This window comes from Delphinus delphis, chromosome 10 (assembly GCF_949987515.2).
Source record: "Delphinus delphis chromosome 10, mDelDel1.2, whole genome shotgun sequence".
Lineage (NCBI taxonomy): Eukaryota > Metazoa > Chordata > Mammalia > Artiodactyla > Delphinidae > Delphinus > Delphinus delphis.
In genome coordinates, this window is record NC_082692.2 from 49,385,172 (window position 1) to 49,400,105 (window position 14,934).

The 14,934-nt window shown below is 37.9% G+C and overlaps 1 protein-coding gene and 1 pseudogene across 3 annotated transcripts in view; both read left to right on the forward strand.

Annotated features, from left to right (window-relative positions):
• Window positions 1–14,934, forward strand: part of RBMS3 (RNA binding motif single stranded interacting protein 3) — a 714,611-nt gene that overhangs the window by 137,580 nt on the left and 562,097 nt on the right. The window lies entirely within an intron of this gene.
• On the forward strand, window positions 3,471–4,301 carry LOC132431605 (large ribosomal subunit protein P1-like; annotated as a pseudogene).

The window sequence follows — 14,934 nt, forward strand, 5'->3', positions numbered from 1 at the left end:
TTATCTCATAAAACTAAGAATATAATTGGGGTTTAAGTTTCTGGATTATCCCTGGATCTACCAAGAACAATCACTATTGACAAGATTTTTATGGTAAAATTCAACATCTAGCAAATGATTAAGTACCAACTGAAAGACTGGTCCTCAGTACAGTAAGTCTCCTACATACGAACGAGTTCTGTTCAGAGAGCGCATTAAGTCCAATTGGTTCGTAAGTCCAAGAAAGTTAGCCTAGGTACCCAACTAATACAATCAGCTGTTTAAGTTCACATAAATAATACATAAAAAACAAACAAAAAATAAAACATTTTTAATCTTACAGTATAGTACCTTGAAAAGCACAGTAGTACAGTACAACAGCTGGCATACAGGGCCTGGCACTGAGTGAACAGGCAAGAAGAGTTACTGACTGGAGGAGGGAGAGGAGGTGGGAGATGGCAGAGCTGAAGAATCGTCAGCAATAGGAGACGGAGGGCAAGCTGCACTTTCACTCACGCCTGACGTTGATGGCACAGGTTCTGGTTCCTTGCTGGAACCAGCTGCACATTTGCCTCTTTGAAAGGTCACAAATTGAAGGTTCGTATGTAGGGGACTTACCGTGTATACATAAGTGTTGAGGGTCAGGGCCCCACGCCCTGTCCTCAACTCTCCAGTGTGCCAAGTCAGGGATAGCTACTAAAGGATGAAATACTGCATAGAATATTTATCACCAGCAGAGGCAGGAGGAAAAGTGCCCCTAGATAGAGCCTTAAGCAGGGAGGAGATAAATCTGCCTGTGATACAGGTTTCTCAGAGGAGGTGGAATTTGAGTTAGGATATGTAGGTTTTCTCCTACCAGTGGGAGCCAGGAGGAGGGTATCCCACATAGAACAAGAGCACTGATCTGGAGGCAGTAGATTCCACTTTGCCAAACTTTCAAACACCACTATTAGGTGAGATGGCGCAAAAAAGGATAAGTGGCCTGTTTGAACATTGACATCATTTCTCTCCTCTTCGAAGTTGCAGCTGAAAAATAATGAACAATGCAGTATAGTCTCGAGAAGATACTAGACTGTGATGTACAGTCCTATTCTAATAAAGATCTAATAACTCACATACTTGTAAATATAGTTCTAGTTGTATGTAAGAGTCACATTGAGATATTATTGAAGATGGTATCAGGACACTAGGATTCTAGATGCGTGCAGGGTTAAATGAGATTAGTGATAACTTCTACTCACATGGCACTGCCAGGTCATTGTTATCTTAGATCTTCAGTGTGAGATTTTCACCTCTGTTTCCAGATGAAGAGAATTGAGTGTGCGTGGACCATTCACAGAACTGAATGGCTGCTTCAAATGGCACATCCCAAGTTGTAAATAACTGGGCCAATGGTGTGTAAAGTTGGGAACTTCCTTCCCAGTTGAATGATCAATGAGGAACCAGGGACGTAGTCCTCCTGGTCTCCTCCTTCCTTTCACTTAACCTTCCCTGTACAGGCTGCACTCCGTCCTCTCATTTCTTTCTTTTTTAAATTCATTTTTACTGGAGTATAGTTGATTCACACTGTTGTGTTAGTTTCAGGTGTACAGCAAAGTGATTCAGCTATACATATACATATATCCACTCTTTTTTAGATTCTTTTCTCATATAGGTCATTACAGAGTATTGACTAGAGTTCCCTTTGCTATACAGTAGGTCCTTGTTAGTTATCTATTTTATATATTGTACTGTGTCGATGTCAGTCACAATCTACCAATTTATCCACCCTGCCTTTTCCCCGGTAACCATAAGTTTGTTTTCTACATCTGTGACTCTACTTCTGTTTTGTAATTAAGTTCACTTGTACCATTTTTTTAGATTGCACATGTAAGCGATGTCATATGGTGTTTGTCTTTCTCTGCCTGACTTACTTGTCCTCTTGTTTCTAATCACGTATCTGACATATCTATCCTTTCACACCCTTCCCCTGTGGGAAGGAGCTTATATACCTTCAGTATAAACAACCAACTTGGGGATATTATTTTCTGTTTGTTGAGAATTTTTTCAGGTTTTATGATGAGGTCCATTTCTATCAATGTTGAAGCATTTTTAGTGGTTTCTGGGTTTATCCTCATGTCTGGTTTTTGTAATAAATACATACAAAAATGGGACTGTAATCATGTAAAGAGGAACTACCTGGTTAAGCAAATTTTACAAAATATTACAGAAAAAAATATATCCTTCTCATGAGATAGCCCAGAAAAGGACCACACACTTTTTCCATTATGTGTGTATAGCTGAATCTGTTTCTCACCTCACTTTCATTCTTTAAGAATTACCACCAGGGTCTCTTGGTTAAAACAAAATGAGTTCGAACCCCAAACAAAGGAATATCATTCTCCCTCAAATAACTTAATTACTCAGAAATGCTTTTTGGCAAAACGCAGTTTCTAGCATCTTCCATCTCCCTGCAATTTATCCATACTCTGGATTACCTCATTCATTCATTCTGACAGGGGACTGTATTTGTATCATTGCCTGACAGATGTGTTACATGTTTCAGTCTTAAAATATTCGACTCTGAGCTCAGGGCTGCATACTTGGGGGATGATGTTAAATCAGCCTCGGCGTCGCACTGCTGCCATTGTGCCAAATAACTCAGGGGAAAATGATAAGGGTATAAAGAGATCAGTAAGGCAAGAGAATCTATGCTTTCAAAAGTAAGGCAAAACAGGAAAAAGACTCTCAATGAAGCACTGGGGAGCAAGTAGAGCAAGAGCAGGCCGTGTTTGGGACACCCTTACACTGCAGTGAGCCATTACCCTGTGAGTGGTAAATTCTCTTACGTTTGCCTAACTCCCGTAATATAGTTCATGCTAAAATACAGCCATAAGACTCACCAGCACATCGATCAGCCTGGCATTGCTCTCTCTTCTCTCCTAATAGAATAAAATGAGGACATGCCTGATGAATGCTGTGCAGGACAATCCCAGGTCATTTCTATGGGAGCCATCACCACGGAGCAGTCTCCCTGCTTAAAGAAGATCTGTATGACTCATATCTTTGTAAATGTGAAATATGCAAATACGCTTCTGCCCTTTGAGATGATATCACTCAATGGAGCTCTCATAAGTGCCTGGTTGTGTTGGATTTTTTGGTGGAAAACCAGCAAACCGTAGAAACTGGCAGTCTGGAAATGACGTCCTTTATTGAGTCATAGGTACTCAGATGTGCATCAAAAAGCAATCATTTCCTTTTTTTAGCAAAGGCATTGCATTATTCTAAATTTGAAAAAAAAAATGAGAATCACTTGCAGACAGAAGAGAGGAAAATTTATGAACATTTGGAAATAAGATTTTTTTTATATGCTAATGATCACGGAGACTGTGTGAAGATGGTCCAGCTTTCCTCAGCTGCCGCTAAGGTGCTTGGTCCTTGGGGTGAGGCCCTCGCTTCATCCCGCGACTAGCACTGAGTCCAGCAGCCCCCACCTAGCCCTCGCCTACACCATGGCCTCCGTCTTGGAGCTCGCCTGCATCTACTCAGCCCTCATCCTCCACCATGATGAGGTGATGGGCACTGAGGATAAAATCAATGCCCCCATTAAAGCAGCCAGTATAAATGTTGAACCTTTCTGGCCAAGCTTGTTTGCAAAGGCTTTGGCCAGTGTCAACATCAGGATCCTCATCTGCAATGTGGGAGCTGGTGGACCTGCCCAGCAGGAGGTCCTGCCCCCTCTGCCACTGGTGCCCCAGCTGAGAATAAGAAAGTAGAAGCAAAGAAACAAGAATCTGAAGAGTCTGATGGTGGCATGGGCTTTGGTCTTTTTGACTAAACCTCTTTAGTAACACGTTCAATAAAAAGCTGAGCTCTAAAAAATAAATAAATAAATAAAAAGGTCCAGAGCCCTTGAATATCAGTTGAAGGAAGATACTCTTTAGCATTTCATGATTTTCTTTCTTTTTTTTTTTAACATTTGGATAAAGTGTGAAAATTAAGTTTTGTTTTAGGAAGATAAAGCTTAAGGTTGTGTGCAGGACAGATTACAGTATCAATACTTGGAGCCTGGGAACAGGAAACACAATTTGGAGACAGGAACATTGATCCATATGTGAAGTGAAGTGCTCCCAGACAAGAGCAGAGGCAAGGGAGTGAATGGAAAAAGACAGATGTGAGAGGCACAGCGAAGGAAGCATAAACAGGACTTGGTTGCCTGGATGAGACAGAGCCATGAAGATCAAAAACAGATGTATCCAGATGTTAAGTCACCAAAGCACAGTTGATCTGTGAAAAATGGCTGCTAAGTTAAAGTTGAACATTCAAGACATAATGTGTTATGAAACGTCGCTGCTGTGATTTGGGGCAACACGTGGAGATGCCCGGAAGCACAGCAGGCATCCGGAAAAGGGCACCAGGGGATGCAGGCTGAAAGCAGGCTATGGGCGGAAAAAACAGCATGTGGGAAAGCATGGGTGCAAATGACCACAAAGGATTCACATCTGAAAGTGGAAATCCCTGATTGGTATGGGGAGGGGTACAGGGGAGGCTGGGGAGGCTGGTGGAGAAGAGATGGCAGCAGGTTTGCTTAGAAGCTGATGAAATTTAAGCTCTAGGGTCCCTCCTCTTCTCCACCCTTTTCAATAGTCCTATATCTAATCTTATATCTTCATTCTGTATTCTTCTTAAAAAGTCCAATGACCATCCAAATTGGACACATAAGCTTTAGCCCCACAAAAGCCACATTCTTCTATTGCCTAGAAGTGTGTTCACATGGTCATATGGGCTTGGAAAATTTGCAAAAGATATTTTGATAACAGCTGGTTAAGACCCTGTCCTTTTCCATGTCAGCTGCCCCATCCTCACTTTTCCCAAGTGGTGGTGGTATTTTGGAATTCCACTGAGGGGACGCTGGTAGAGATGAACTTAGTCTGGATACATGCATGTTTGTGTTAACACTAGCTGTCCTGTGGTAAGAATGGTTTCCAAGAATCTCAAACTGCCCACTGTGTGATCTTCTGGGCATTGTGGCAGTCATACACGGCCACGAGATCCTAGTGTGTTAGGTGTGTTGTCTCTGGCCCCTAACACTGCAAGTATATGGGAAGGAGGAGAAAAAGATTTATTTGCAAGATCTGAAGCCAAAAGATAAGTCTATGCAAAAGTCTTCCCAATTTTTTGTCCCCAAATTTGTCATCCCAACCATTTATAAGCCATTACCATTAATGAGTTGTGAGGCTGAAGAAAAAAAATATTCTAAACTATCGATTAAAAATATGTATAACTCATTCACTTTGCTGTACACGTGAAACTAATACAACATTGTAAATCAACTATACTCCAATAAAAAATAAAACATAAAATAAAATAAAAATAAAATCTATTCCTAAAAAAAAAATAATATCTATTCCTCTCTATCAGCCACTAGAGGACAGACAGAATTACTTTTTTATTCTCTCTACGGAAAATATTATGAAATTACTGTCATATGATGAGAGAAAGAGTATGCAGACCAAAAACAAAGGAGAATTATTTTTGAAATGTGTCAGGGAGTTAACATTGTTATTTCAACACTTCCAATGCTTATGTTTTTTAAAAAAATTATCAGCTTTTTAAAATTGCTGATTTGTTGCAACATTTCTTCATTCTAAATGAATATTCATTTTTGTAACCAATTTTATAAATTTTATTCTTTTTTTAATGAATCCTCCTGCCCCCAGTCTGTAGTTTTAGGTACTACAGAACCTGGATCTCTCCCTGAATTGGGGGGTTGATCTTAATTTCATAATGAAGTACATAATCTTAATGTCTGGCCTAACCAACCATGCAGACCATTTTGGAATTAAACACCTGCTGTGATCTGAATGTTTGTGTCCCCTACCCCCACCAAATTCATATGTTAAAATCCTAATGCCCAGTGTGACCGTGTTAAGATGCGGGGAGCCTTAGGGAGATGCTTAGATCATGAGGGTGGAGCCCTGGTGAATGGGATTAGTGCTCTTATAAAGACCCCACAGAACACCCTTTGCCCCTTTGCCCTGTGAGGAGACAGGATAATCTGGGACCTGGGAGAGGGTCCTCACCCAACCATGCTGGCCTCAGATCTTGAACCTCCAGCCTTCGAAACTGTGAGAAATATAAAATTCTGTTGTTTATAAGCCACCCAGCCTATGGTAATTTGTTATAGCAGCAGGAAGGGACTAGCAGCATCCATCGCTTTCAGCTTTTGTGCGTTCACCCTTTTTACGTTCTGTCATCTAGCTCTACTCTATAATATCCTCATCTCTAATTCTTATAATTACAGAATGTCTTAGTGGTTTATATATTAGTGGAACACATTACTATTCCCTAATACTCTATATCCCAATGCAGTTTAAAAATAGTTCCACTCTCTGCATAACATAGTATTTGAGAAATATATTTAACCAGAACTTTAATACTGGTTCAAATCATAGATAAGTGGTTCGAATCAAAACTGCAGAATATAAACCAAAGTTAAGAAGATCTCGACCTGTAACATTATTCCATGTAGAGGATTTCGGGAATTATAACTAGTTTATTTAGTAAAGTATTGTCAGAAGTACACAAATGATCTTGAATGGAGAGAGATTATCTACCACCTATCATTACTCCGTTAAAACAAATGTTATATAATTAAATATTAAATGCTAAATAATAATGGAGTCATTTTATAACAGAATATATAAGATGTATTCTAGCCCACAGGAAGACCACTCACTGAAATTGAAGTTTATATAATGAACAAATTTGAAATGTCAGTGATCATTTTTCTGAATTTTCCCAATCCCTCTGTGTCTTTTATGAAAAAGAATCTGTAAGATTAGGTAGGGATAAGACATGAGGATATTGCTTGGTCACTAGAAGTAATGTGTCAGCTACAGACCTAATTTTCATTTTCTTCCATGCATAAACAAGTCTTATCTTTATTTGACCAGCCAGGGTATGATAAGTAGCTCAAAGTAGATAGATCACATCGGGTCACCCCATTTTCAGTCTTCTCATCATGAGGAAGCAAATGCAAAACATGCATCTTTTTGTCGTTATCTCTGTGCTCACACAAGATGGTAGAGTGTGTCCTCAATAGGAACTGGTGGCCAAGATTAGAGGTGTGTCTGTCTGTCATTCTCAAACTGCTAACATATGACACTAACTGGCCTTGCCAGACACCTTAGTACTGATTGAAATTAATGACTAGTGGAATCTAAGTAAATAAAAGGAAACCTGTCTTTGCACATAGCACAGCCAGCTCTGAGGTGAGTAGACAGTCAACAATGTAGAATAATGTAGTACAGTTGTCCCTTGTTACCTGCCAGGATTGGTTCCAGGGCCTCCCTCAGATACTAGAATCCACAGATGCTCAAATCCCTTGTATGAAATGGAAATGGGGTGGTACAGTCGGCCTCCGTGTCTGAGAGTTCGGCAGCCTTGGACATGGAAAGCAGACTGTACTCCAAACAGTGCTTCTCAGCTAGTGGTGGGTGTATTAGTGTGTCATTCTTCTGTTTGCCTAAACTGGAGGACTTTAGGCATTAAGAAGGAGTTCTGTCACTGTGGTGTAGTCTGCACTTTGGGCATCTTTACTTTCCTCTGTTGAAATCAGAAACCAACACCAGAGGATGCTGGATTCTACTGGTTAAAAAATATTCCTTTGCCAAGAAATGTCTTAAATATGGCCATAACTCATTTGAGTAAAAGTCACCACAGTGGTAGAGAAAATTCCATGTGGTTAAGTACCTTCTCTCATTTTATTTTATCTCTATTTTTATGAAAGTAATTTTCTCTGATTTCTGTAAACCACTAGAAAAAGCAATCAAATTAATTGCATTTATTGTCTTTGAGGACTCTGGTTATAAAAGTTGACCATTTCACAGTTCAATTCATTCCCATACTTAAAACAACAACCTGAATAGTAAAATATGTTTTTTTTTAATTTATTATGAGAAATGTAACTTACAATAAAAGAAATAGATGTTCTCATAAGAATTATCATTGGTACTGTTTCTCTTATCCTTTAATAGATGTAAATATTGACCACATTTTGGTGTATATCAATTTTCCTATCTTTTATTTACTTTCTATCCTGCAATTATATGTGCTCAGAACTCTATGCTAACTTTACCTGCCTGAACTGTTTCTCTATTTTTGTCTCTTTAACACTTAAAGAGTAATTGTCACTGGTTATATTTTAAAATATCTTCTCATAATAATATTTACTTTTATATATTATTGTTGCACTTACACAATGAATTCTCATATATTCTATTTTACATATGTAGCACAGATTAAATTTGTATTGGTTATCTGAGAATTAGAACTCTTTGGTCTTTCTTTGGTATAATATAAATTTTCTCTAAATAGACCCCTTCTTCAAGTCAAAATTCTGGACAGAAATTTTAAAGCTAGCAACTTCAGGAATTCTGCGTATAGGAAAGAAATAGTTTATTTGCAAAACTATAAGGAAGTGTAATTCTAGGCTGCTTTCCTGTCCATGTCTTATAAACTTGAACAAGTTGATTACCCATTATCTGCCATAGTGTTGGGTTCTGTATGATGTTGGTTATAAGCAGAAGGGGTGCTGTGATACATATGTGTTTTATGTTACATACGTAACTTAATATGTAAAGCTGGCTTATTAAAATGTTTAACCCCACACACTGTTCATTAGACCCATTTACTGAATTACAGAATCCTTATAAAATTACAGATATTATGATTTCAAGGAGGCAGCTTTTATCACTACTTCAATAGTTATTACTATAGTTAGTACTATACTTTTTGCTTTGGCGATAGATATTGTCATAGTTTAGCTTCTTACATTTGGTTGTCTCTGTTTTGATTCTGCTCAAGATGTGATCAGATTCATGGAGTTAATGGTCTGCCCTTAAAGAGTTTAAGTGGGTCTCGAGTGTTTGTACATCAAGGGGTGATGACATAAAAATATTTTCTTTTCAAGGAGTTCTCTGTTGGCTAATGAGAGGCAGGTTTTCTTTGAGTCCATCATTCTTCAAGGGATTCTATATTTCCTGTACTGTTACATCATTAGATCATGGAGATTCACTAAATCTGTCTGCACATTCTGCCCTCGCACCCTCTCAGGGTGCCCTCTAGTCCTAGAAGCTGAGACAAAACCACCAAGAAATTGTTATTCTGTCTTCCCAGGATATTCTAGCTCCTTCTTAGTATGCATATAAACCCTTTCCTTTGTTTATGTCTTCTAGGATGTTGGGCATGTCATCTGTGGTCACATCTGTTTGTGATGCAGTGGGACCCTGGCGTTGGCTGGTACCATTTATGAAAGCTGATGGCTAAGTTTTCAGAAATTCTGTCAGCCAATTGTTGAACTGTTAGTAGGTTAAAAATCAGCCAAATAAAATTGCGTATATGACAAAAATCAGCAAACCTATATATACATCAGGGCTTTTTCGGTTTTGTTTTTGTTTTTTTCCTTAGAGACCTGGAATACCAGCATAGTACTAATTCTGAGTTAGTTTTCTGTTTTGATCCTCACTCTGGCCCATTTGCCTTCTATGGAATAGAGCAAGAACTGTGGCTTCTTTTGGAGAAGCAAAGCAATGGTCACTCTTCAAAATGTCTTTTAGTGATTATCCTTTGGAAAAGGCTCGTATCTCTGTTTGCCAAGTAACACATAGGATTCTCCAAACCAAAGAAAACAAAACAAAATAAAATCATTCTCTGGAATATTGGAGATGTGTAGTAAGTACTTCGGAACGTAAATATGTATGACTATCCCATTTGTGTACAATCCTAGGGCACATATCATACTTGTCAGAAATGAAGGAGATAATTAAAGAGAAATAAGCAGTTTAAGCAATTGTTTACCCACAAAGTCTTCTTGTAGGGCAACAATTTTAAAAAACCTAATTATATTTAGAGTTGGAAGCTATGAAATTGGTACAGTTTATTTTGTGTATATAAAATTCCTTGTAAGAGGGTAGACATTTAGTAGTTAGTGTGTTATTTAACCCGTAAGCGTTTTTCCACAGGAGATAAGATAGATCTTATTTTAATGAGCACTTTCACAATTTGTAGATATTTTCTCAAAATTTGTATATTCTGAAAATGACTTCCCTTGTGAAAGTTTATGTTTATTTTAAAAATTCTTTTGAGGGTCTTGTCATCAGTTTATCTGAAGGCAATTAGTATCAGTAGCTGAAATAGTACTAACTGAACCTAATTTCTCATTGAAGAATGACATTTCTTGGTTTCTAATGGAGAGAATTTCAGTTTGGCAAGCATCAGTGGATTGTTTACTTTGCATTGGAAGATTTTAAACCAGGCAAACCCAAGTTCACTAAACCATTCAAGAGACCAACCAGTACACGTCTTACTCAACAGATCATGATTGTTTATCATAACAATGAATATTGTAAAAATGCTCTAAGATTGATGTAATAATGGTAGCTATCCCCTATAGAAGGCTTACTGTGTTCCAGGTTTTATTCTCAGTACTTTCCACATAATTACTCATTTGAAATGTTTACAATCTTCTAAGGTAGTTATTATCCCATTTTCAGATGAGGAAGCTGAGGCAAAAGCAGTTAGGTAATTTGCCCAAGGTCATACAATGAGTGGTACAGACAATGAGTGGTACAGCAGGATTGAAACCTGGGTGGTGTGGCTTCAGGATCTAGGGTCTTAGTGGCTGTACAGTGACAATAACACTTCCTTCTTCATCTTGAGTCTTTGGAGAGTCTCCCAATTAAGGGCAAATACCCTTTTGTTGCCAGTCTCTGAAGCCTTAATCACTTATTTTAAAAGGACAAGAGTAATTTGGAGAAGGAAAAGCAGGACTGTCTTATTATTGGGGATAGTTCATTCTGTTGATTATGGAGGATATCCCTGTGCAAAATAAGTCTCCAATAATCATACAAAAAAGAACATGCATCAAAAATTGGATTTGGTTTCGGAAACTCTCTAAAGCACAAGGTGGATTGACTGAAAATATACTGGGAAAAGGAACGCTTATAGAGGTTTATGACCATGAGAAATAGAAGTTTGAATGTGTAAATATCTCATATGTTTCTTATTTTTAAATTATCATAAATTTGATAACAATATAAATGTGTAATATTCATTTTATTATCAGATCTTTTATTTTTCTTGAACCTGAGCACTAATCTATTCTTATAGTTACCATCTCGGCCCAAAATACCATAAATGTTGAAAATAGATTCATAGAAAATTATCCACAAGTGTTCCTTCCAGTTTTTATAATGAAGCAATTACTTCGTAGGTACTAATTGCTGTCACAATTAATTGATCTGTGCTCTTTGTCTTCTTGAGGAAATTATTGTGTTTTATAGTCTAAATTTCTTAGATTTAGGACTTTCAAAGTGTTGGTTCTGTTCCCATTTAACTTTGCTGCAACAATAAAATATGAATGAATTGGCTAATAAAATAACACAATTATTTTATATCGTGGAATATGGGTTATTGTTTATGAATTTGCTGAATTGCCCCGGTAGTTCACTATATGAAAGCATTCTCGTTTTTCACCTTGGTCTAGTTTAAAGAGAAATAAGGTTGGTAGAATAGCAGACAACGTGGGGTCGGGGTGTTCTTTTTGGGGGATGTGCAGGTGAAGTAGATGATGTCGTATTGAAAATGCAAAGCTTCCTTCTCAGACATGAAGCTCATCTGCCAAAAACAGAGACATTTATTCTGTACCAGTAGTTTACCTCAGTTGCTTTCTTTTCTTGGTATTTAGCAATTTTTGCAATACAGATGAAACTTTGATTATTAGTTAAACACAGATAAAATACATCTTGTCCTTCCCACAGATTATATTTGACTTCCTGTAAATCTCTTTTAATGATGACTACTCTGGGTCAGGGGAAGTATCAGTTGAGAGAGAGATTTTAGACACCAAAATCTAGACCCACTCAGGAGGGAGAAAAAACTGCAATGTGGTCTCTACTGAAAGGAGATCAACTGCACTTAAAAATGTATGAGGAGCAGCAAAGACATTGCGACAATTATTCTGCTCAGTGCGTTGAGGTGCTATATATGCGTAGGGTATTGTGGGAGGCAGGGCCTTGGAATTGCCAGAATGATCTCCATCAGCACGTGCAGTAGAACTTCCTGCCAAGATCACCATGTTCTGTGCCCGCCTGTTCGACACAGCATTTAGTAGCCAGTGGTCTTGAACATTGGAAATGTGGCTAGTATGACTGAGGGATTGAATTCTTTCTTTCACTTTATTTGAATTAATTATCTTGACATTTAAATAGCTACATGTGACTAGTGGCTACTGTCTTGGACTGCACATATCTAAGGTTAAATCTGGGATTAACTGGAATGAAGACCGCCCAGCTTCAGGTCCTGGACGTGCTGCAGGGTAGCTAAACAGCTTTGGAAAACCCTGTAACCTGCCCAAGCCTCAGTATTCCCAACTCCAAGATGGGCATAATAATAGGACCTACTTCTAAAAGTTCTGATATCATGAAATAAAGCAGTGAGTATAAAGCTCTTTGAACTGTGCCTGGCATAAAATATATGCTCAACAAACATTAGCCTGTGCTATTCTTTTTCATTATTTTGTGACCTTTTGTAGATTTTAAGAATGTAGAAACTGAAAAAGAGATAGAAGTGAAATAGGTCTAAAGTAATAAACAAAAAAGTCCATGACATGGGATAGAATTTTAGGTTATACTGGAGGAATATGTGAGATGGACATATAGAGAAAGTAATTATAGGGTGACTATATATTCCAATTTGCTTTGGACGGTTTCAATTTATACCTTGTGTCCTGGTTTAATTATTAATATCTACTCTTTTGTTCTCAAAAGTATCCCTAAGGTACATTTTTAGAGTCACCCTGGAGGAAGACATAGGCATGCAGCCCAGTTATTCCAAGTGGAGGGAAAAAGATGCATGCACATGTGACTATAAAGGTGTGGGCTGGAGGGACATTATAAAGGTGGGATGGGAGCTTGGACAAGGAAAGTAGATGTTATTTTATGTGGTATTTATGCTGTTATTACATTGCTCCCAAGTCATCATAGATCTACTTTCAGAAAAACTAAATTCTGATTTAATTGGACAAAATGATTTGATGTGTCAAAAAAGCCTTACATTATTTGATGTTCTGATTGGCCTTCTGTTATCGATAGCAATTTTTGTTACACAAAATCAAAGTTTGAAACAAAACTGCTTTCTTTTTATCACTGATTAGCTGCCTCATTCTATCTGTTTTCATGACTGAAAACTTTGAAAGTGTTTACTGAGTTGCAATAAAGTACCAGGTTGACGTAACTTACGGTGGGTGTTCTTTAAGCTACGTCTATTGGTCTCTATTCTATTTAGGCATATATTAGAAAGCTAGAGAGTTAATTGTTGGCAATATTGCTAATTGTGATTTTAGGGAAACAGTGTATTAAACTGTGAAACATAGAATATTGTAAAAAAAAATGAGGAAAACCTTCAAAATTAGAGATTATGGGGGGAGAACTAAACTAAAAATTTAAGTAAACATATAAGGTACAAGAATGTGACTCAACTGTAATTGTTTGGCTCTCCCCAAGTCCCTCCCTTACTCTGATGGCATTCTGAATCCAGGTGCTGACCACTGGCTCTCTTGGAAGTCTCCATCAATAGCTGATGGGGACCTGTTTTGGATTTTCACTCTTCTCCCAGGGATCCTAGCCCATCATGAAAGCAGACATTTGAGTTTATCTCTGAAGTATTCCCCAGACAGAACAGAGGTACCATACAGGAATTAGTTGCTCTCAGGATTTCTGGGGAATTCTAACAATTATCGTTATACTGTAGTGGACTTTGTAATCTCCACCTGGGGAGCCAGTCATGGCTCAATTTTTGCAGGAGGAACCAATCATTATCAATATAGGAATCATGAGCTGTTTAGGTTATTTGCAAAGTGTAGACTTGACTTTTTAAACTAAGTAAGCACCTCAAATTTCAAAGTCTGTCTGAATTTTGTTTATTTTTCCTTAAAAAGATCAAGAGTTGGCCACATTAAAAGAAGGGTTGGGGCAGAGACCAGATGTCATTGACATTTGGAGAATTGAGCAATCTTTATAAAAATTCATTCCATCATTTATAGTAGTCACTCTTCTCAAGCTTGTAAATTTATTAATGAAACTGGGTTATAGCTGCTTGAAATGAACAATAACTATTTTACTTGTGTTTCCAAGTACCATGAATTTTAAAATGTCATTTAATATTGAAACCTCTGAATGGAGTTCAGTGACTTCAGATTAAGCCTGTTTGTAAATAGCACAGAGCAATGTGTGATGATGCAACTGCTGGGGTTTTCAAATACTAATATTTAGTGCAAAAGTGAATCTCATCCTAACGGAATTTTAATCAAACCTCAGTAGTAGTAGTGATGTGTAAATACCTTGAAATTCATCATCTATTCCATCCACAGTGATGTTTGTTTCATCAGTGCTTAGTGCTTTTTGGTTCTTGATAAAAACGGCAAACCCCAGTTCTAATGACATAGTTTCATCTCAAGAATAGTGGCTGCCATACCTAAAAAAAAAAGATTGACTCTTGTAGCTCCCGCTTGAAGGTAAATTACTCCAACTGGGACTGAGAAATACGTGTTCATTTTAAGGATCTGCCTCATGATGATGATGCAAATGTTAAGAACAAAAAATAATTTGTTTAGTGTTGACTCTGTGCCAGGCACTGTGTTAAATATTTTATGTGCAATTTATAAAGTAAGGCCTCACAACTGACCTCTGAGGTAAGATCATCATAATCCGTCTTTTACTCATGACTAGTTAGCGGTGGTGTGGATTCTGAGAGGGCAATCTGGAGCTCTTACGCATCCTGTTACCATTGTTGACAGCAACGATTACGTAGGCCAGTGGCCAGAATGTGCAAATGAATGCCTTTTGTGGGGAATTTTGTCCTTTAGTACTCATTTCCATATCTGAGCTCCAGATAGGCAAAGTGAAGTGGGGCAGG